Source organism: Protopterus annectens, chromosome 2.part1, assembly GCF_019279795.1.
Source record: "Protopterus annectens isolate FY-2018-M chromosome 2.part1, PAN1.0, whole genome shotgun sequence".
Classification (NCBI taxonomy): Eukaryota; Metazoa; Chordata; order Ceratodontiformes; family Protopteridae; genus Protopterus; species Protopterus annectens.
This window is the reverse complement of record NC_056729.1, coordinates 883406376-883430192: the sequence shown is the minus strand read 5'-3', so window position 1 is coordinate 883430192 and position 23817 is coordinate 883406376.

The window sequence follows — 23817 nt, the reverse complement described above, 5'->3', positions numbered from 1 at the left end:
GCAGTGTGTGCGTGTCTGTGTGTGTGTGTGTGTGTGTGTGTGTGTGTGTGTGTGTGTGTGTGTGTGTGTGTGTGTGTGTGTGTGTGAGACTCCTTCTGCAATTCATATGCAGTAATGTGTAATGGTGACATATCTAAATAAGGCTGTAATTTATTTTTTTTTTTTTATGAGACCCACTTCTCCTTCTACTATTGGAACTGCCTGGGTATCCTTCTTCCACATTGCCTTCATTTTTGCCTGCAAATCCTATTATTTTTAGACTGTGTCTCTCTGTACATAAAATACTGTAATCACTGGGTGCAACAATTTCAATGATCAATGCTACTTTTATCTTTTTTCATGGATTTCTACATCTGATATTCTTGCATCTGTTTTTGAATAGTTAGTAATGGGTAATCCCATGTGATATAAATTTCATCATTCTCTATAAAGCTTTGTGTCTCATGTTTCCAATGCTTTTCAGCTACTTTAATATTGTAATGTTTGCATTACCTTCACTGCAACAGTCTTGCCACATTATTATGCCTTTCAATATACAAGCCCTCTGCCATTAGTGTATCACACCCCACAATAAGAATTGTGACCGTTTCCAGTTCTCTTTTACAGAACCTGCGCTTGTTTCTCCCACACGTTCAATGGACTTTGTAAACCAATGTGTACATAGTCTGTTGTTCTGGAACACTAATATTAACCCTTCAACATTTGGTTTAAATTCACCTCTCCTTACCATTCTTGCATCAGATCCTGATTGACATGATGTTGTTACAGCATGTTTCTGTACGTGCAACTATATTTATGCCACATTTCTTGCCTTCTCATGTGATCCTTCTCCTTATATTATTTCTTTTGTTTTTGGCACATTCAGTTGCTACCTGATTTTGTCTACTGGTTTAATTTCCATTCCTGCTTGATATTGATATGCTTCTGCTAAACTAAGCAAGAATGTCATCTTAGCTTTTTCTTTCCATGTTTCAAAACGTTCACTATGGTTAGATCTGATGAGGTCAGCAGATATGTAAGCAGTCCTGCAATTGTAGATCTATGCATATAATCAATTTTGAGAAGGCCTATACCTCCCTCAAAATGAGAAATATATAATCTTAGTATACACTGATGTTTATAAATTATTTGATAAGAGTGAAGCATTTTTCTTGTTTTTCTGTCCAACTGATGGAATACATTTTGGAGTGGTCAACTGCCTCTAAACAGTAAGTTGTTGTTATTGTGTCTTTCGGCTTTTCCCACTTAGGGGTCACCACAGCAGAACTCTGGTCCGCTAATGATTGGCAGTTGATTTATACATACCGAATTTCCAGCCCTGACGCACAACCGTCAACGAACGTATGCCCATTCACGCATGTCTCCACGCAGAAGACGCTCTAGCTGAGAGTCGAACCGGACAGCGTCTTACTGTGAGGCGACAACGCTACTGTAGCACCACCACCGCAGATTCTAAACAGTAAGTTAGAACAGGAAAAAAACTGGTTTACAGATTGAATTTTGTTCCTTGATATCAGGGTTGTTTTCAGTAATAATTTTAGTCTTCTAAAATATTTTTTTTACTGAGTATTGTTCACTTTTTTTCTTGTTCTATTGTCAATCTTTTATCAATTCCCAAATATTTATTTACCCGTTCTGCTCAGGTTCAGTTTTATCACATTCCTTTCCCAGGCTAATATTTTCTTAGTGCTGCAGCTTTCATGTTTCAAATGTTGCTTTTGCTCAATTATCAAGACCAAATGATATTCTTATATCATATTTAATAGTTTTGATCACTCCCAGTTGCCATTTCAGCTCCTCATCTGATGAACTGTACAGTTTTAAATCATCCAAAAAGAGAAGCTGAGAAGGCTTTACACTTTGTTGTTTTCTGGGAGCCAAATTGTAACCATGACCTAATCTGTTAAGTAGACAGCTTAAGGGGTTAAGGGTAAGACAAAAGAGCAGTGGTGACAAAAAGTTATCTTGGAATATCTACCTTTGAATTTTTATCCCTGGGATAATAATTTATCCTTTATTATGGATTAGCTGCAAAGTGGTCTGCCACTGTTTCATAGTCACTGTAATATAACTGATCAGTGTAGTGTGTATCTTTTTCATCTGTAAGCACTCCTTTATCCATGAATGTGGGATGCTTTCAAATGCTTTTTGGTAATCTCTCCATGCCATACCAATATTCTTCCCATTTATACAATTCTCCATTTTGACTTTAACAACAAAAGATCTTTTACACCATACAACTTTCTTTTGTTACCTTTTTGTTCTGTTGCTGTGATTGAGTTTGCTTCTAAATGACTGTAAACTCTATCGGCATCAATTCTAATATATAGGTTATACATCTACGGAAGGCACATTATTGGTCTATGGTTTTCAGGACAGCTTGCAGGTTCATGCTTCATCAGGAGTATCATTTTCCTGTTGTTAACCAGGTTGGTGTCTGTTTGGGGTATACATATAAGTAGCTCTTCCTCAGGGCTAAATCTTTGTGTAAACATGTTAATACTTTTAGCCAGAAGTTATTTACTGCATTAGAGACAGGGGTTTTCCAGTTAGGAGTTTTCTTAATTTTATGTCCGTTTCTCTTGCCATTACTTCATCCCACTTCATATCCTGTACATTACTTTTTTTTTTACTTCGTCTATCCATTCAGCATCTTTGTTATCTTTCATAGGGTCTTCACAGATAGCTCTCCAAAATGTGTCTATTTCTTCTTTTTATGGCAGTGTTTCTCAATTCTCTATAAAACTTTTTTGAGTCATCAATGAATTGATTATTTTGTACTTTTCCTTTATAGTTATCTGCATATCGTCTATGTTTTTCTGTCTGTGCTAATATTTTTAGTTTATTATTTGCAAAAGTGTACGATAGATCCTAGTCTGTTCTAATACTGTGTTGTTTTATCACATTTATTTTTCTAAGTATTTTGTTGATCTGTTCCCTCTTCTATACTCTTCTAACAGTGACACTTCCTATCTTAATTGCTTTGTAGTTTTTTCTATTTGATACTTCAAGATGGCATTTGATTTCTTCCCTTCCTTTCCCTTATTGCTCTGTATCTTTCTGATAAGAATATATGTCTACACATGACGCTCAGTAATATATCCTATTTACTTTTGTTATGTCACATGAATTTCTGTTTAATTTTGTCTGATTACTGGGCTCATTTGTTTTTAACAGACTTCTAACATTTTAGGTCTTATTGACTTTAATCGATTTCTTTCATCGATCTTAATATGTCTATCCATCTCTATTAAATCAAGCAACTTCTTTCCTTAGATCTTTTTCTTCTAAACTGAGGCCATATTCCTTATTCTCCAGTTCTGTGAGCATTCTATAGAAAGTTCCAGAATATTTTCCTGTGATATATTCTCTTTAGCTGCATCCGGTGTCATCCATTGCTCCTTCATATAGGAACTCACTGACCTATTGCACCACAACAGTGAATGCATCAGAGTTGCCACCATTTCCTGTTCCTTCCCCTGATGTGCACCTGCAACTGAACTTTTGTACTGATTTCCTGCTGAAGGATCCAGAGTTTCTTCATGTGATGACTGATCATATGATTCCTGTTCCACCTGTTTCTCCTTAATTTGGGGACTCCTTGTTCCATCATGCTGTGACGTTACCAGAGTTAGATTTTCTATACTACAGCCATCACTTTGCAGGTAATCCATAACTTCAGATTCTATTTCTTTGACGCCTCCATGACTAATCCTCTTTTCTATTTTCCCTCTTTGTTTTCTTATTTTTATATTGTAAAATTTCCATATCCTAATGCTTTGCCTGTATTTCTCTTGCAATATATTTGGTGCTGCTTTTTTGTATTGATTAGTTTTGCTTTTTTCTTTACATAAATATTGCACCATAATAAATCTCTTTTTCTTTCCCCTGTACATATTTCTTCTTCAGATGTGTACTGCTCCACCTGTTTCTTCTTACTTCAGGGACACATTGTTCCTTCATGCTGTGATATAACCTGTATTAGACAGTCTACACTAAATCTTTCACTTCACATGTAATCATAACTTCAACTTCTATTTGTTTAACTTTTACTTTGCTAATCTTGTGTTCTACATTCCCCCTTTGTGATATAACTTTTTTATTGTGCAATTTTCCATAGCTGGGTACCTTTGCCTGTATTTCTCTTCAAATATCTTTGGAGCTTCTTTTTCTATTGATTAGTTTGTTTTTTTCCTTTGCATAATTGTCGCACAATTTCAGATCTCTCTTTCTTTTCCATGTCCATTTTTTTATACCTTTCAAAAATCTCTAGGGTTTCTTCTTTATATTTCACACTGCCTCAGTTGCTTCTTTTTTTTAAAATGGCCCAAGGCTCCTTGGTCTATATGATGTTTTTCATGAACCTACTGCATTAATGAACACAAATTAGCATTTGGAGCTTTTAACAGTTTTTCTTGTTTTAGTATTTTTTCTTTCCTCTAATTTCTCACTTAATCTTTTTGAATATCTTCTATTCAGAAAATCTGAGCTTCTTGCATACTAGTAACAATACATAATGTCTTTATTATCATCAATAAGACATTGTATCCTCTTTGTGGCTCTTTTTTGGCCTGTCAGTTTTTGTGTTTTTTGTGGACTGCTACTTCCTTTTACAATTGGGAGGGCATCATGCCCCTGTGCCTGGCCTAACCCCATTGTGGGAATGTTTTCATGTCTTAAGGATTCTACACTGTCATTTTTTCCAGTTCTGGCACCAGTACGCCTACCAGGACTGGGCACTTTTTCATCCTCGGACTTGTGTACCCAGCTGTCTTTTTTGTTTTTTTAACCTACTTCTGTCCATGATAAAATGCAGTCTATATATATATATCAGTGCCCTCTTGATGAGATTTTGTAAAGAAATAGGGTACACCTCATGAACATGCTCACCAAGACTTGAGAATAAATTTGATTCTAGCAATACTACTCTGCTTTCAACCTTTTAGTGTGTGAAAGACGTAAAGACAAATTTGAAAAGGCTGCACCTTACTGTAACCATTTCCAATTCAAAGACAACCCTACCACAGTAATGTACCATTTTGTGGTGAAGATTCCACAATGACCTGCCTCTATGGCCTACAGCGTATGCTAATGTGGTAATCCAAGCCATGTGCTCTCCCTCTGGAAATGCCTGCAGTAAGGCATTTACTCAGGATAAATTACCTTGGCCTCTCACATTAATGAATACTATTTAAACGCTGGTATTCACCAGATCATGTTAGATGTAAATGTCAGGGAGTTTAGTTGACAGCTAGTGTTGGTGTGTGTGTGTGTGTGTGTGTGTGTGTGTGTGTGTGTGTGTGTGTGTGTGTGTGTGTGTGTGTGTGTGTAATGTATTAGCTAATTGTGGGAACTACAGCAGTAGAGTGCTGTTTTGTACTTGTGGTAGTTAAGGATAATTTGGAAACATGCAAATCATGCAGTCAACATGTCTCTGAATTGCATTTTCTTATATTGTGGAAAAAGTCACTTTTGGTCATAGGACTTAGCCATTGGTGAGGTTCTTTCTGATTTTCCCTAGTGTTGCTGAAGTTCAGAAGTTAATGCAATAAACTGCTGCATAAGTTGAATTAACAACCAATTATATAATGAGAATTTCTGTACAATTATATGCAATGATTATATACATTACATGTGTTCTTTAAAAAATATGAAACCAAAACAATATGAAAATTAACGTCCTTTCCAGTTTATCATTTTAACACATTTGAACCCTCAATAAATCATGGACTAAAACAAACACAAAATATAGAGAGAACTTTTTTCACTCACTTTGCCTCCACTGCCTCTCAATTATCATCCCTCATGCAGCCAAATAGTCAGTTCATTTCCCATTAGCGGGGTGAGGGTAAATGAGGAGGGGTCATAATTTAGACAGTTATCAGCAGTGGTTTTTTGTTTTAATAATTTTCAGCCCTAACCTACCCATGTGCACTTATGATAGTATAGTTTTATGGACATGCAATGGGCCTTCCTCAAAGGATGCACCCTCACCCAGGCAAGGGTGTTCCTTTTACACAGCCCTACCTTTCCCCTGAAGTACAGATGGTAGTTTCTCCAGTTTCCACTAGGGATATTCCACCTCTCAGTGTGACACAGAGTGTGCACACCCTCCTCAATGTACTGGGAGATGTAAGAGGGACAGGACCTTCTTCCTCACTGATTGCAGAATTTACAAAGGGGCAATGTCTGGTTAACAGCTTTTGGCTCTTTGACATAAACAGATGCATATGTTATCACATCCAGGCTATGCAGAGCAGTGAATGGAGTGGTCATTTTGTGCATCAGACTTAACCATATCCAGGCAGATTAGGTTATGCACAGGGCCTAGTCATCATCACTTGCATGGGTAGTTGGCAGGACAAGGTGACAGGTGGCTGAAATATTATGAAATAGGATAGGGACATGGTAGGTGAACATGGTAGCTATGTCCTTTGGGAGGTTGCAGGGAGTCAGGGATCCTGTAGTTGCAGGGTCAAACCACCAGGACATGTCTGCTGGCAGTGTCTACTGTGTTGAATTTTGCTGCTACAGCTTGATGCGTTCCATGGCCCAAAATGGGTAGATGGATGGAATCATGAGAATTCACCCTGATGGGGCATTTTATATCATGATCCCAATGATTGCAATACTGTACTGTGCTGTAAGGTATATTATTTACTTGTTGCTTTTCCACTAATTTATGGTTGGTTGGTTGGTGCCACCCTACTTCACACACCCAAGCTACCTCCTTCGCATGAGGGTCTGCACACCCTGACTTCTGAGTGACAACACAATCTCTTCAGCCTCAGGGAGATGCTTTAGGTTTGGTGGTTCATGTCCTTGGTGTAGCCGTCTGTCTCAATGTCCCAAATGTTTTCCTTTGCACAGAGTATCAGATCAGGTGTCTTTATTCAAAACTAATGCAGAGACCTGTTACGGCTGCTTAGAGCATTCATATCCTGCACAACTGCCTGCCATATCCGGTCCTGATATTGAGTATCTGTGTTAGCTTTGGCCAAGAGGTGCATTCCATGTGTGCAGAGGACCTGCAGTAGCAATTCATTCTCTAGGGCTGTGATCTTTCCTAGCCATTGCCTTCCTCAGGTGTCTATCCATGCACATATATGGATGTTTAATTCTATTGTTTCTCTTTTTATTTGGAAATAACTGTGTGGAAGATCTAAAATGTTTTGCCATGATAATGCTAATTTAAATCATCAGGGCAATATGGTATTTAATTCTGTGCTTATTAAGTTGATCACCTCTTTTTTCAGAAATAAAGTGAAGGGTATTTCTATTGAGCAGAAGTCTGAATATAAGTTAAAATGTCTTCTTTGGAATCAAAAGTTTGAATAAATATGTAGTAGGTATGATGTCATTTTTATCACCAAGTCTTTGTTTAATATGTTTAACTGTGTTTTAGAATTAGAATAGTTTAAGGGTCATCATAAATAAAGGTCACTAAGAAAGGAGGACGGGATCTCCTCACATGTTAATAATACTATTTATGCAACAATTATTTCTGTTGGTAATGAGACTGAACTTGTTGGTATGAAATTTGGGGTTGGTAATTTTAATGATATTGTTGCATCTTTTTTATAGATCTCTCATTGCTTTTAGTGAGACATTGGATACATGTTTTCTTGATGGTTTTAATATAATAGTAGGTCATTTCAATACCCAACCCTCATATGGAGTAGGGCAATACTGGTTTGTGAACTAAAGGAACAGATATTGTTATTAAAATAGTTTTGATTTAGGTTATATCCAATTAGTAAGTAAACCTACTAGAGAAATCAAAATTTTGGAAGTTGTTTGGATGAGGAATCTTGATCCATAGGTTCATAGGTGTTTACTAGGCTAATGACCACAAAAGCCTTTTTAAGCCTAGCCATGCATCCCAAATCTCTGACAAATTCTGATACCCTTGATAAGCGTAAGTATGGGCCTGGGAGATGAACCATTTATAGGTTACCTGTTTGCATTAGAGACATAGGTACCAAACAAGGGATGAATTTCCAGTTTCCCATCCAACTGTCCATGTTGCACTTGAATTGGGTTAGGGAAGAACTCTGCTTCACATGTATGGGGAGCCTGTTCCATAGACGGGATAGTCTCTGGGATTCTCATTCTGTATGTTTTTTATGACATAGAAACTAAGTTCACTGGCTCTGATCATCTTAGTTTTTGATGGGGGGTTAATACACTTTTAATTAAGGATAAATTTGTTGTCAGTGTTCCTAAGTATACATTTTATCAGGCAGGCTATAATATGATAGCTAGGAGGTATGAGATTATGAAAGACAGGTCAGTCTCAGACTGTTGGGATTTATTTTATCAGTGGATATATTCCCTGATAGAATACTGTGTTCCTCAAGGAAGGGGAGTAAGAAAATGTAATAAGAAGAGAAAAGCTTGGTGGACTCATAGGTTTGAAAGGTTTATATTAGAAAAAAAACTCTAGAAGTTAATTAAGAACTCATCTAGTGAATCCAATATGAACACGTGTAGGATATTTAAGGTGTTCCTGTTATAAAATCCAAATGTAAAAAAAATGCAGCAATTCACTGAAGTCCATCACTGTAAAAAACAAATGCAAAATCCAAGTAATAAGACCAGTGCAGACACCACATAGAGGGACATATAAAAAACACTTTATTAAAATGAAGCAAACAGATAAGCACTTTCAGTAAAAACCTTCTTCAGATCTAAGTCTTCTACATAGAGTAAACCCATTTAAGCTACTAACTACAATCAAAACTTACAAACTAAATGACGTTTCTTTAACACAGGTTTGATAGGAAGATGAGCATTTAAACCAGGGAACTTATCAGCTTGCAGGTCAGCTATCCAAAGAAGCTCTGCAAATTCAGTATCATTAAAAACATCTCCACCTCTAAAAAAGTATAATCACTCATAAATAGATATGCATACACCTAAAAAATCAATAACTTCAAGAATAATTGGAATCTTCGCACTATAGATGACCACATTAAGGGGCTGGTGGGAGAAAAACGTGCCTTTTTATTTAAGAATTGTTAAAATCTTAAACAAAGGGTATGTACCCCCCTTCTGTCACTAAACGTAAAATGAGTCAAAGAACAGGAACTTTTCCTTGCAATTCTTGCAAGGGATGTAGATATATAAAAATGATAATACTTTTTATTCATCATGTATATGGGAATAGGTATTTTCCAAGCTTGTATGGTGACTACACTACTCAGCATTTAGTATTTAGCTATCTGCAAATACTGTTTATGGTTTTACATTGGGAAGACAGACAGTCAATTTAAAGACAGGATTTTACAGCATGTTCGAAACATTTCATCTAATAATAGTAATAATGCTTTAGCTAAGCATATTGCACAGTTCCCTTCATATACTTTTGTTTTTTATGGCTATGCTGATCACTAATCTTGACGTTAGAGGTGGAGATGTTTTTAATGATACCGAATTTGCTGAGCTTCATTGGATAGCTGAGCTGCAAGCTGATAAGTTCCCTGGTTTAAATGCTCAGCTTTCTAACAAACCTGTGTTAAAGAAACGTCATTAAGTTTGTAAATTGTGATTGTTGCTTAGTAGTTTAAATGGGTTTGCTCTATGTAGAGGTGTTAGATCTGAAGAAGGTTTTTACTGAAAGCGCATATCTGTTTGCTTCGTTTTAATAAAGTGTTCATTATATGTCCCTCTACGTGGTGTCTGCACTGGTCCTATTACTTGGATGTTCCTATCATAGGTTAATAAGGAATGCTAATGAAAATGATTGAGTTAAATATGGCTTTTTACACTGCAGGTAATAGTAAAGCTTAATCATCTAAGGAGCTATAGAAAACCACATGACACTAATATTACTGTGATAATGATGAATGGGATTTTTATTTGTGATCCTAAATTTTTAACAAAACTTTTTGTTGTAAAGTTTACCTTTTGGTTAAAGAGTACAATTTTGAATAGTGAGGGTTTTCAAGGGTACTCTGGATCTTGTCCTGGTGTTTCAGTTGAAGTAGGAAGAGCACTGAAAAATATTATGCCTATTTCTTCATTTGGTTTTGGCAATCTGAATGCGTTTTTTTATCTGGTATTTATAAATTATGGGTAAATTGCATTTGGAAGCTACTTCAGCAGAACTTGCAGTCTGGTTATATTCCTCAAATTTAAAATCTGTTATTGTCGTTCCTTTACTTAAAGTGGTAAATAACTACTCTGTTGATAATTTCTACCCATTGAGTCTAAATTGTATTATTGGCAAATGTTTTGAGTGTTTTTTTTTTTTTAAAAGTCTCTGATTTTCCCTCTTTTATCCATAACCATACCTTTTCTATCACCTGCTCTCTCTATCAACTTCCCCTCTAATTTTGATTACTCGTGTACATGCTTTTGCCTGTAAGAACTAGGATTTGATATACAGTACCTCTATACGCTTTTCTTAAACTCTGAGTTAATTGTCATTACTTCCCCTCTATATGGTGAAGTCCTTATGTATTGGAGATATATGAAAGACTTTAACATTTGTTTTTATTGCCTTTTTTGTAAATAACACCTCTAACTGTCATGTCTCAATTGTGAATCCAAGCATTATAATGCATGTTTATATTACCTCATGCATACTGTATTGTTTGTAAACTTTTTATGGTGTATGTAATACTTTGTGGAGGTTTTCTCCCTAGGCCTCTGCTGAAAAAGGGCCCAAGCTCAGTCAAACATTCCCAGTCAACAAATGTCAAATAAATAAAAAAAATAAAATTACTTAATCAGGGGATTCAGAGAGATTTAAATATTTTCAACATGGATTTAGAACAGGTAGATCTTGCATGTCTAATGTAATTTTTATATTTTATGAGTGTATGGAAGGTGGTTGATATGGGTTTACCAGTGGATGTAGTTTATTTTGACCTTTCTAGAGCTTTTGACTGTGTCCTCCATAATAAGATTAAGCTCCTGTATGATACTAAGGTAAATAATTATATTATAAGTTGGATAACAAATTGGTTCATGTCCCAGACTATCAAAGTTAAAATGGGTAATGCTTTTTCAGAGGAGTCGGTTATTACAATTGGAGTCCCTCGTGAGTTTGTTTTGGGGATGGTATTGTTTAATTTATTTATGGCAGATTTTCCAATAGATGTCAGAGTTTGAATTAGTAAGTTTGCCAACAACTCCTAAATTGCTTTGATAGTGAATTCAGCAAATGATCAAACTAGATTACAGAGATTGATAGATAAATTGGTTTTGTGGTTGAAGAAAAAAATCAGTAGAACTGGATGTTAAGAAAACCAAGGAGTCACATTTTGGAGTTAATAATTTATCTTTTCCATATGCAGTGGACCATGAGATAATAAATCTGATATTAAGTTAAGGGACTTGGTAATTATTGTGGACAGTGGTATGGGGATAATCAATATAGTCATAAAAATGTAATGACATTCTAAGAAATATGAAAGGGTTTTACTTACACCATATAAGTGGTTATACCTTGTACTGAATAGTGTGCTTCATTTTAATTCATAAATGTTCAGGAGATGAAATACTGGCAGCTACTTTAGGTACTGAGTTTAGATATAATCATCCAGGGACTAGAAGTTATGATTTGATTTTTTGTTGCCTCCCCAGATTATAGGGCTATATTAGGAAAAGGATATTTTCATGGAAGAGCATGTTCATCCTGGACTGGCCAATAGTTTAGAAATATTTATGAAGGATTTGGAGGTTATTTTGGAAACTGGGTATTTGTGTTTCCATTTACTGTTGGGAAATTCTGTAAGGTCTCTTAGGAGGCTCTGAGTTTGAACATTGAGCACATCATTCAATGTGTGCACTCACGCGCGCGTTTGTGTGTGTGCATGTGTGCACGTGTGGTGTGTTTGTATGTTTGTATGTACACAAACTCAAATACATGCATGTTTTGTCTTTGTGTGTGAATGTCTGTATGTAGACAAGTTCATAAACATGCATGTTTGTTTATGTGTGTGTGATATTCTGTGGGATGGCCAAATTTACTACCATTTTTCCCCCTGTATCATCTACTTATTAGCTGCAGCTAGTGCTGTGCACAGGTTCTCCTAGTTACATGCTGTAACCACATCTCAACGTGTGGCCCCGGAACTATGAACCCTCTGTGACAAGTCCTGCACAATGTTTTCATATTATATATGTAGCTACCAAACAATATAAAGATGCTGCAGCACCAGGCCAGCATCCTGTTTTCCCAACTCTATGTACAACACACCGGCTGCTTGATCAGATGTGATTAAGAAGCCCTGATTACTTGAAGCAGTATGGAATGTACAGCTCAAGCATGGTTTTCCAGAAACAGGATGCTGTTTCTATCTTCTGCACAGGGCCTTCTAGGAAGTTCTGCTAGAGCATGATGCTAGGCCTTTGTGGATGGATGCCTGGCACAAGCTAGTCAGGATGATGAGTGATGCCAGTGGCATCCTCCATTCTATTAGGCAGTGTCAGCATAGTTACCATGGCTGAAGATTGTGCCACTGCAAGATGATTCATCTGTGGGAGGCAGAGCTTGGGGAGATACACTCAGAGATATACTGTAAGCATTTTCCAGTACTGCTGTGTTCTGGTATCTTACCTGTTTACATACCTTCCTAATAAAATGATGATGGAAATGTCATCAAGTCACAGAACATAGATCACTGTCATACTCTGCCACCTGTGATCCACATCTGGAAATTCAAAACAACCAAAACCATCTTTTTCTACAGTAGGGCAACTTATGTTGCCATCTCTGAGATGACATTATCCCTGGAAAAAGAAAAATCCCTATGACAGAGCAATTTTGATCTTCCCTGCATAACACCCTGGAATCAAACATTAATTAACTAGTAGAGTAATCATATTCCAAGTACTTTGTTTTGCAGCAGTGGAGGACTGTGGAATGAACATGGGTATATTCTACAGAAGGCAATATCTACTCTCCCAGCAGTGGAGTAGTTATGATGCCTGTGCCAGTCCACCATACTCCTGTAATAATACTGATAGCGCATGCGTGCATATGTGTGTGTGTGTGTGTGTGTGTGTGTGTGTGTGTGTGTGTGTGTGTGTGTGTGTGTGTGTGTGTGTGTGTGCGTGTGTGTGTGATCATTTATCCTCATCGTATCATCTTTCAACAGGTCCTGTTGTAAGAGTAGTAGATGAGTACATACTCAACTCAGTTTGGACTGGACAAGTACTATGGTAGCCAGTGACGACAAGTGTTGCCTCTCAGCAGAGGAATGATGGTTTCCTTGATGGAAATGATATGAATGGTTACTGTTGGGAAATTCTATAAGGTCTCTTAGGAGGCTTGAACATTGAACATTGAACACATCATTCAATGTGCGCGCACACGTGTGTATGTGAATGTGTACATGTGGTGTGTTTGTGTATGTGTATGTACACAAATACATGCATGTTTGTGTCTGTCCACCTGTTAGGGAGTGCTTGAAAGCTTCTCCTCTGACAATTGACCAGTGGGTCTGCTTTGCTAATGGAGTCTGTTTTCAAGGCTGATACTGGTTGATGTACAGTAGTAACTGGATGTCTGTCTCAGCAATTGGAAGCACCTTCTGTCATGAGTCATGACAGTTGCACAGCTGGAGGAACCTACCCATTAGGATGCTGGAGGAGAAAATCCCCATGGCATCCGACACCCAGGCGAGAGGTACTTGTATTTTTTGCACTCTGAACTGGATTAGCATCCAACTATTCCAGAATTTTACCCTATCCCCATCCCCTTCCCAGTCCTTTCCCACCTTTATATGTCTTTGACAAATCCTTTTTCATTGTCTAACCTCTCCCATCACCAGTTACTTGTCCTCTCTATATCTCCATCCATCCCATGCACTGTCCTATCAATTTTTTTGTGTGTCTACCTCCCGTATCTGTTTAAAACAGTGTTTTGTGTTTGTCTAGTTGCCTGTAATATCGGTCCTTATTCCACTATATCATTCACATCATTCACATCATTCATGCAGTACCTTTCCTCCTACCTTTTTCAATATATGGAAAGAGGGGTTATTTCCTTCAAAACATATTACCCTTCCTTCACCCCACCATTCATACCTGATGGTTTCATTTGCATGCTACCCTCTATTTACTGTCTTCTCTTTTCTATCCCACATCCTCCTCATTTATATGGTGGACATGGTTGGCTATTTGATATGCAGAACAATATTAATTTAATTGACGGCTGCTGTACTGCCCTTCTTGTCCAAGGTGAGCATAAGATGCTATATTGTGCACAAGAGCATGCATTGAGTCAGACATCCTAATGTAGTATTGCCCCCACCATTGGTCATCCTACTGACACTTTTCCCATTATCACTAATCTGTCTCTTTATTAATGCAGTCCTTTAGTCAGACTACTAGTGTTATTTACTATCTAATAAATGACTACTTAGCTATGGGGCACACTGCATAGCAACCTCCTCCCAAATTAGCAGCGTACAGGTTTGCAGCATGTGTCTATGAATCCCAACTTATGCCTACAAGATATTTCCTTCTTATGGTCCTAGTTTATACTTTCTCTGATCTACAATCATGAAAGGAAACTGTTTTTGAAGGTTATGAGCTCTACTAACAAATTCCCAGTTAAAAGGAGTATATCTAAGTCAGCTATATTTATACCTCTGGTGCTATGATGACTAATGTGCTTGCTACATGCCTTAAATTAATTGTCTGTATAATTCCAGTGTTTACATTATGTGCTCCTCTTTTACATTAATGTAGTATGCTTTTAATATTGGGATTATATTTGTCTGGGTGAAAATATTTGTTAACTTTAGTGTTTTGTTTTAGGAAGATTTTCTGCCTTTCTCTGTGCAGCATGTTCTGTTATTTAAAATTGTATTGCACTTTTCTAAGTCTGAACTCCTACATGCACCTTTTAAATAGCAAAGATATTTATAAACATCTATTGATTTAACAAGGTCATTTCGTATACAATACAAATGAAATGTGATTCTTTTTAAACACATTGCACATCTCAGCATACCGTACAATCTTGTGGGTCTATATTAGAATCTCAAAGTCTGACAATATTGAATCTGATATTGTCGACACGAGATTAGTAAAAGCACAGAACATCGAATGTTTAAACCATTTACTTCAATGTAGTGCAGTCTCGGAGTTGGTATATTTAAGTAGCGGGGGGTGTGAGGGTGCAGGTGTGCTTGACCCCCTGCTTCAACCTGTCAGGGTAAGATTTTCTTGTTTCATTTTTTTTATTTTCAAAGTTACGGAACTTCGATCTTATGGTGTCGACCATATGGTATTCGATGTTCCATAAATTTGAGATTCTAATATAGACCCCAGTCTTGCTACTCACCTGGGCTATGACATGCAAGCAAGCTAAGATATTGTGGGTACTGTTCCTTCACATTACAGGCACCCACATTAATAGGGAAGTTGCAAAGTTGGGAAATTCAAAGATGCTCATTCTATGCGACTTCTGTGAAGGCTGCATTCAACAATTAATCATGTTGCACCCATTTAGCTCTATAGGGAATGATGTTTCTCAGCAGACTCTGATGGGTAACTAAGGGATTTCTAGGGGGAATGTATTTTTCTTACTGATGGCCTCTGTCCATAAGGGACCTGGGGGCCAGATGGGGGTAATTTTATGATTTCTTATCAAGCTGTCAAGGTTTTGCTTCAATAGGGTCAGGAATTAATTCTGTTTTACATGGATGGAAAGCCTATTCCACAGAGTGGGGATCCTTTGGGACACATATCTTTCTCTCCAGTGTGTTCTGTTAATGTCAAAAGCAAATTTCAGATCCCTGGATCTACTGTTTCTGTTGCAGTGTGTTTTGCTCATGTGCAGCAGATCCATCAGGGCTGAGTCTGAGGAAGCCCTTTAAGCCAGGCAAAGATCCTGTCTCAGCAGCCTATAGGAGACTGAATGCAGAGACAAAACCTCTAGATGATCAGTGTAGGACAGGGTGTTCATGCCCTGAATTTTTCTGGTAAGAAACCTTTATAAGCTTTCTGACTGTTGCAAGTGTCTGGGTAGGTACAAGCCAAAGGGGACATTGTACTCAATGAAGGTTCTTAGGAGGGCTGAGTTGAGTGGTACTAAAACTTCCTTGGATCTTGATGCCATAATATTTATGCAACATAGAATGGTTTTCTTGCTATCATAGCTACATGTTGGTCAATGGTCAGATTGCTGCCTACATACGTTCCCAGATCCCTTACTACTGGAGTGTTTTATCAATGGAGTAATTAACTTGGGCTGACAGTTTCCCAAAGAGCATTATAATGCATTTTTTGGAACTGAGATTTAGGCCATGGTTTTGGCACCAGTCATTTGTCTGTGTTAGTTCCTGTTGAAAGATGTTGATGTCTAGGGGGGTAATCTATAATGGCTCCCAGTTTATAGTCACCTGCAAACTTGCTGAGCCAGAGGCCTTCAATGTTAGACTTGACTTCCAAGTAGATGCTAAACAGGAGTGAGCCCAGCACAGAAACCTGGGGTACTGCACTAATGATCTCTTGTTGGAGGTGGTCTCACTGATCCTGACTTCTTGGGTCCTGTCTGTGAGCCAACTGACAATCCAGTGAGTTATGTAGGCATTTATGCCTAGCTCAGACAGCTTGTCAACAATGCCTGACGGGGGTATTGTATCAAATGCCTTGGCCAGGTAAAGATATGCAGTATGCCCAGTGTTACCCTCTTCCATTGTCTTCCTGACCCTCTCACAATTTGTTTTTACTCTGTTCAGTGACCAGACTAGGAATATTGAAGAACAATATTATCAAATCTGACAACACTACATATTGAAGAAAGATGATTTACCCAAATAGGAAAGCATAATGTTGACTAGTATGCATGCTACCCTATGCTCACAGAAACGTGTGATTCCACAAGTTTGCCATTTCTGTGAATACTAAGTTCTTCAGAAAGTGAAGCAAACTGTGCTTACCTACCCTCACTGGTCGCAATAAAGGTAGCAGATAGAAAGGGTATACACCTATGTAAAACTCTTTTAAAGCATTGTACGCTTTCATTTTATTCTTTGCTCAGCACAGTCAAACCACTAACCGTGCTGGATTTAATATTTAAATTATATGAGCTTTTAAAACTAAGAACACGCCACAGGCCATTTCTCTTAAGTACCACAGTCTGTTATAATTTATAGAACATCATTATTGCTCTTCCTTTATACTCCTTATATAAAAAGTATAAAATTAACTGAATTAATGAGGTTTATTTTTAGGTGTATTTATGATGTCACATGAGTAATCTCTACACCATAATTTAAAGAATGGTATAAAGTAAGTTATTAATGAAGAGCTGAACCAAGAAGTCTTAAACATTTTTGAATAAGATTTTTTTTTTTCACATTAGGTCATTTTGAAATCACAAATAACATTTTTTACACACACACACACACACACACACACACACACACACACGCACACACGCAAATGCACACACCCACAAGCACTAGAATATTTTCCTATTTTATAACTCTTCACAATCATTCCATTGAGTTTTTTTTCTGCACACTTTGCACCCATAGCTTATTGTATGTACTCGGTCAAATGGCCCATTCATTTCCTACCACTTAGGTGAGAGTTGACCAGGAGCAGCCATCATTCAACCATCTACAAGGGTGTGGTTTGAGGGTTTTTCTCATTTATTTTTTTCCCAGCCCTAAGCTGCATACACTAAGTGAGACACTGAGAATTGAGTTACAATGGGCTGTCAATGGAGGATGTCCCTTCACATTTGCTGGGCCATTCCTACCAAGCAGACTAGTTCCTTCACATGCAGCACAAGTAGTGCTTTTTTTCTCTGTATCCACAAGGGAAATCTCACCTGCCCATTGTACTTCCAAACATATACAATCCTCTATCCCCTTTCAAGAAAAACAAGAGTTTCATGTCCCTTTACTCCTTCTCCTCCTTGCAGGGTTCACACAGTGCTGTAGCCATTAATTGAAATGTATGCACCTTGGTTTCAGTCAGGGTTCCATCCCTCTGTGTAACAGAGCCAAGTTCACTCTCATCTATTTGATTGCAGATTTACAGAAATCTGAAGTTTAGCAGTCTACTAGAAGATTATAAAGAGAATATTGAAATTATGGGTGTTGGGTTTTCCTGGTTCAGTAATATTTGCTGTGGCCCTCTTTCTCGTATGCCATCTGAAACTCTGCTGAATCATTCCCATCCCTACAATCTGTTCTTGTTTGACATCTGCAGCATGGCTGTTATTTTATATAGTTTTGCCACAACCACTCTTCCATTTGAAGACAAAAACCTGGGAAAGCTGTCTAGGCAAATGCAAGACATGGCTTCTAAGTAGAAAAATATTCCAAAATGCTACAGATTTGGTCATTTTCATTATCTGTCTTTTTCCCTTCTAATTTTCCAATTTCTTTTCTTTATTAAGAATTAAAAGTGACAAAGTACCCCACTACAATGGCACGGAGAAAAAGGCTTAAATGTGATCCAGACAACCCATGTTCAGCTAGTGGCACAGATTTTGAAGGAAGCATGGTGGGAGGATGGGCGTGAGTGGCTATTGCTGGCTCACTCATACTAGGGGAGGAATGTGGTTTTGGCTTTCCCCTTGGATGATGACTAAGTGGCACAGTTGGTGGAACATCCATGGAGTTTGAGTCTGGACAGCGTATGCTGCCAATGAATGAGGCTGAGTAAGTAGGCAGAGGTACACCTGATCCTCATGAGTGGCAGCACTAGCAGAGCTCTAATGAGACACTCAGGGGATTAGGAGTTCCTAGGGAAAGAGAGAGCAGTACACCAATTCCAGGAAACTGGCCTAATCCCCACCTCCCAACTTTTGCTACACCAGGGGAAAGAATGGTATGCTTAGACCTTTGAACCAGGGAATGCATGAACTAAAGGTCTCTAGCACAAACTGGAGGTCATTGGCTCTCACCCCGGTAGAGAACCAAATGGATTGACTGTGCAATGGAAAGGGTTTCATTAGTTAAAGCAGCAAAAAAGTGACACAATATGATATTGTAGTCTATAATTCTGCTTTTTTAAATGAAAAAAGTAGGGTGCATTAAAAAAACTGTAGCAGTTACCATCAATTATCTAAAACTACTAGCTTCTATACAAGATGGCACAAATGTACTAAGAAATGGAATAAGTATGGAGTTATAGTATGCACACCAAATGGAATGTGTACTTACTTCTGCTTGCAGTATGTTTGTTTACTACCTGTCCCTTTTTACACAATACTTGTGTCCTTTGGAAAAAAATGAAAAATAACTGATATGAAATTTTAAGGCAACTGAAGACAAGACCTATTTTCTAAGCTTTCATTAATAATTTCATAAAACATTTTTTTTTACCTGAAATACCTGAATATGAATGGAAACAACAAAAACAATCACAACTCTAAGTATAAGCTTTCACTTTGGCAATAAAACAAACAAACGAATCATGAAGCATCAACTGATTAACGAACAATCAAATGCCAAAAACAAAAAAAAGTTCTGTACATTTCATCTTTAGTGGGTTTTGTTTGTCTTGCAAAATCTCAAATTTCCATAAAAAGTCCCACTGTGGAATTTGAATAGTTTAAGACCAGAATGGCATCCATCCATGATACAGAACTAAAGCTAAAATTCCTGCAATCACATATAAGTCAGTAGTATGGTACTCATACTTCTGTAGCACTTATCTGTCTGAATTCACAGGTACCTTGATGCCCATGCACTGGCCCAGTAATCAAGGAGCCTCAATCCTCACCACTAGCATCAGTGAGGGACGTCCACATTGGGAGGATGACAAGTACACACGCAGTAAAGTACAATTTCCCTAAAGAGCACACAGAGATCACAGTCAGTCTAGTGATGGCTTCTCTCACTTTATCCAGATCCCCAATAAGACTCCCCACTGGCACAGCTATAGGGTTAAGATCTCAGCCAAGTGATCAAGCCAGAACCTCCAGCACCCTCTCTGTCCAACCAGTGCTTTGTATCCCTGCCCAAGTAGCTGACACACACACACACACACACACACACACACACACACACACACACACACACACACACACACAAACAAACACACATACACAAACACATAGACACACATTTTGAGATTTGATTTATATACAAACATATAGACCCTCCTGGGAAAGGCTGGCACAGGTTCACTCACTATGCCCTCTTCTGCCCAGACTATAAGGTAGTACCAGCTGCCACCAACCATTACTTATCAGCTACTATAAGGCCCTTACTAAAGGGTGCCCAATCGTACTGTGTAATGTTACTATCATCCAAGTGGTAAGTGTGACCAAACTTTTAAGGCTATTCAAGAGTGGCCTGTACAGTGTCACCAAATACATATGCAAGTATTCTAAGAGCTAAAATATCTCTAAACAAACCAGCCACAATTAAAAGATTTAAATATATTCAATAATAAACAATAAAAAAACACAAGATAACACAAGATAATACTCAATAACTCAATGCAGTAACAAAAGAGTTCAGAGTCACAGGAAATATTTTAAAACAACATTGCAGGACAGTCTCACATAAATACAGAAAACATCTAAATTAATCTTACTAAGTTCCTATCTATCTATAAGAGAAATCACTGTAATCTAGTACTTACTATTAGCAAGGTAGAAGTACTGGTGAGAGGATGTTTCTAGATACAAGACAAAATACAAAATGCACATATTTACTCTCTGAGATAGTTCTTAAATTACTATCAAATATTTCTGCTGGGTTATCTCAGATTACATATAGGTTCATAGGTTCATAGGTTCATACTAGGCTATCTGCCCTAGGGCATTTATAAGCCTAGCCAGAGTATGTTTGGCTTTTGCCACCCATTTTAAATTAATTTTGCTATGCCCTTTTTCGAGGTTAGTATACTGTGCCTCTGTCTAACAGTGACGCAGAAGTCATACCCAGGGTAAACCTACGATCTCCCATCCACTCATCAAGATTCCTCTTGAAGAGAGTCAATGAGGAACTCTGCCTAACCTGGACTGGGATTTTATTCCAGAGTGAAGGGAGCCTCTGGGTTATGAATCTGTCCCTCCAGCATGTTCTACTTATTTCAGTGCTGAGGTTCAAGTCTCTCGAGTGCGAAGCTCGATGGGATTTGGATTTTTTGAGGTGCAGCATGTCCCTTAATTCCGGGTTGGACATGGCTTTATATGTCAGGCACAGATCACCTCTGAGCAGGTGGTATGCCACTGAGTAGAGCTGGAGTTTCTTTAACTGGGCAGCATATGGCATCTGTTTGAGCCCTTTGATCCTCTTGGTGAGGTACTTTGGGGTCTTTCCAGTTGCTGCAGGTGTTTGGTAATGTACATCCCAAAAGGGGCATTGTACTCGGTTATGGGCCTGATGAGGGATGAGTAAAGAGGCACGATGACCTCCCCTGATCTAGATGTGAATCCCCTCATGATTAGGTGGGCTATATAAAATGTTTTTCTAACCACTTTGGCCACGTGGTTGTCAAATGAGAGATTGCTATCAACTTGGGTCCCCATGTCCCTAATTACTTCTTCTGTACTTAATGGATTACCACCTATGTGGTAATTTGTGGGCACTTTGTTTTTGCCAAAGGGGATGACTATACACTTTTTGGTGTTTAGCTTGAGGCCATGGCTCTGGCACCAGTTGTTTGTTTCTATGAGGCCCTTTTGCAGGATGCTTGTGTCGGCTGGAGAGTCGATTATGGCACCCAGTTTGCAGTCATTTGCGAACTTGGTCAGCCACAGTCCTTCCGTGTTGGCCTGTACCTCCGAAAAATATATACCGAACAAGAGAGGTCCCAGGACTGAGCCTTGTGGGATGCCACTTGTAACTGGTTTGGAGTCTGACATGGCTCCAGCAATTCTAACCATGTGCATTCTGTCCTTGAGCCAGTTTGCAACCCATCTAGTGACATAGGGGTTTATATTTAAGCTGGTGAGCTTATCTATAATGCCCGAGTGGGGTATTGTATCGAAGGCTATTGCGAGGTCCAGGTAGGCTGTGTGGACCACCTTCCCTTTGTCAATGGCCGTGGTGATGGTTTCAAAAAAGTCGACCAGGTTTAAAAGGCAGGATCTGCCCTTAACAAAGCCGAACTGGGTAGGATCCAGTGTCTGTATGTCCCCAATATCTTTATTTATGAGGTCCATGATGATCCTTTCCATAGCTTTGCAGACCAAGCTAGTCAGGCTTATGGGGCAATAGTTTCCAGGGTCCGTTGAGGCACCAGCTTTATGTAGAGGGACCACTGTTGCTGTACGCCACTCTTTGGGTACATATCCTGTAGTAAGGCTGAGATTGAACAGTAGTTTTATGTTTGGGTTTAGCTCTTCTTGAAGTTCATGTAGGACGCAGCCCGGGACACAGTCTGGTCCCATTGATGCTGTGTTTTTTGCTTTGGAGAGGGCGGCTCTTACCTGAGTATCTGAGATGTCAGGGGGGCTGCACTTTGCTGGGATAGATATTTGCCCTATTGGTGGGGAGGGGGGGGGGGAGAAGTTTGCACTCAACCTGTCAGCTAGGATGTTGGCAATGTCTGTAGGTTCGGTGTATTTTTTGTCATTTTGGACTAATTCTGAGCATATCTGGGAATTCCCACCCAGGTTCCTAACATAACTAAAGAAAGCCTTGTGATTATCCTTAGCGTCCTGTGCAATTTTTCTCTCGAAGCTGGCCTTAGACGATTTTATGAGTGCCCGTAGTTTTTTGCTAATACTGATCAGAGATGCCTTCCCTTTTTGGTATTTTGCTCTATCATGTAGTAGCTTCCTCCTTCTATTGTATAGTTTGTTTATGGCTGGGGTCCACCAGACAGGATGTCTGCCTTTGGAGGATTGGGTCTTGGTTTTATTTGGGATTGCATGATCCATGCATTCCTGAAGGTGTTCATAGAATGCATTTATAAAGGATTCTGTGGTCTGGGCCATATTTTCCACAGGCCCGGTGGCTTTGAAGGATTCCACCTTGGTTTTGAGAGTGTGAAATTTGCTTTAGAGAAGTTTTTCACTGTGGTTTTCTGGGCAGGGGGTGGGGTCGGGATGTGAATATCCAGTTGGATTAGTTTATGGTCTGATCTTACCAGTGAGGGATACACTTCTGGTCTGAAGCATAGAGTCCCTATGTTGGTGATGATCAGGTCCAGTATGTTTTCCCCTCTTGTGGGAGTGGTAACAAGTTGTTCCATAGCATTTGAGTTTATGAATTCTAGGAACCTTTGGGCTGGGGTGTTGGAGCTAGAGTAATGCTCCCAGTCTATGTTTGGGTAGTTGCAGTCACCCACTATAATGGTGTTTGGAGAGACCTTCATATTTTCCAGTGTTCTCAGGAAGGCTGAGTGGAGTTTCTGGGTTTGGGAGGGTGGTCTGTAGCAGGCTATAAACTGGAAGGCAGTTTTACCCACTGTTAGTTGCACATGGATAGTCTCTGATGCTTTGTGCTGTGCCACCAACCTGGAGGTGTGGGTATCTTTGATGAATATTGATACTCCCCCTCCTTTTGTAGTTCGATCCAAGTTTTGGGGCCGAAAAGCATGGTATGAGGTATAACCTGGTAGTGCTGGAGTACTCTCGGGATCCCTGAACCAGGTTACTGTTACTGCACAGATATCGATGTTCTCCATGCTAAGGAGAGTTTTGAGTGTGTGCATCTTGAGGTTTAGACTTCTGGCATTGAGTAGCTTTACTCTTAGTTTCTTATCCCTTGTGATACCTATGGAGGTGGGTTTGTCTTTTGAGCCTTGCCTAAAAAAGGCACTATGGGGGTAGCAAGAGCCTTTGCCAATATCTGAAAGCCCGGGGGTGACAGTTGCAAGCTGTCCTTAGCGAAGCATCGTGGCTTGTCGAGCATATCATCCCAGGCTGACAGG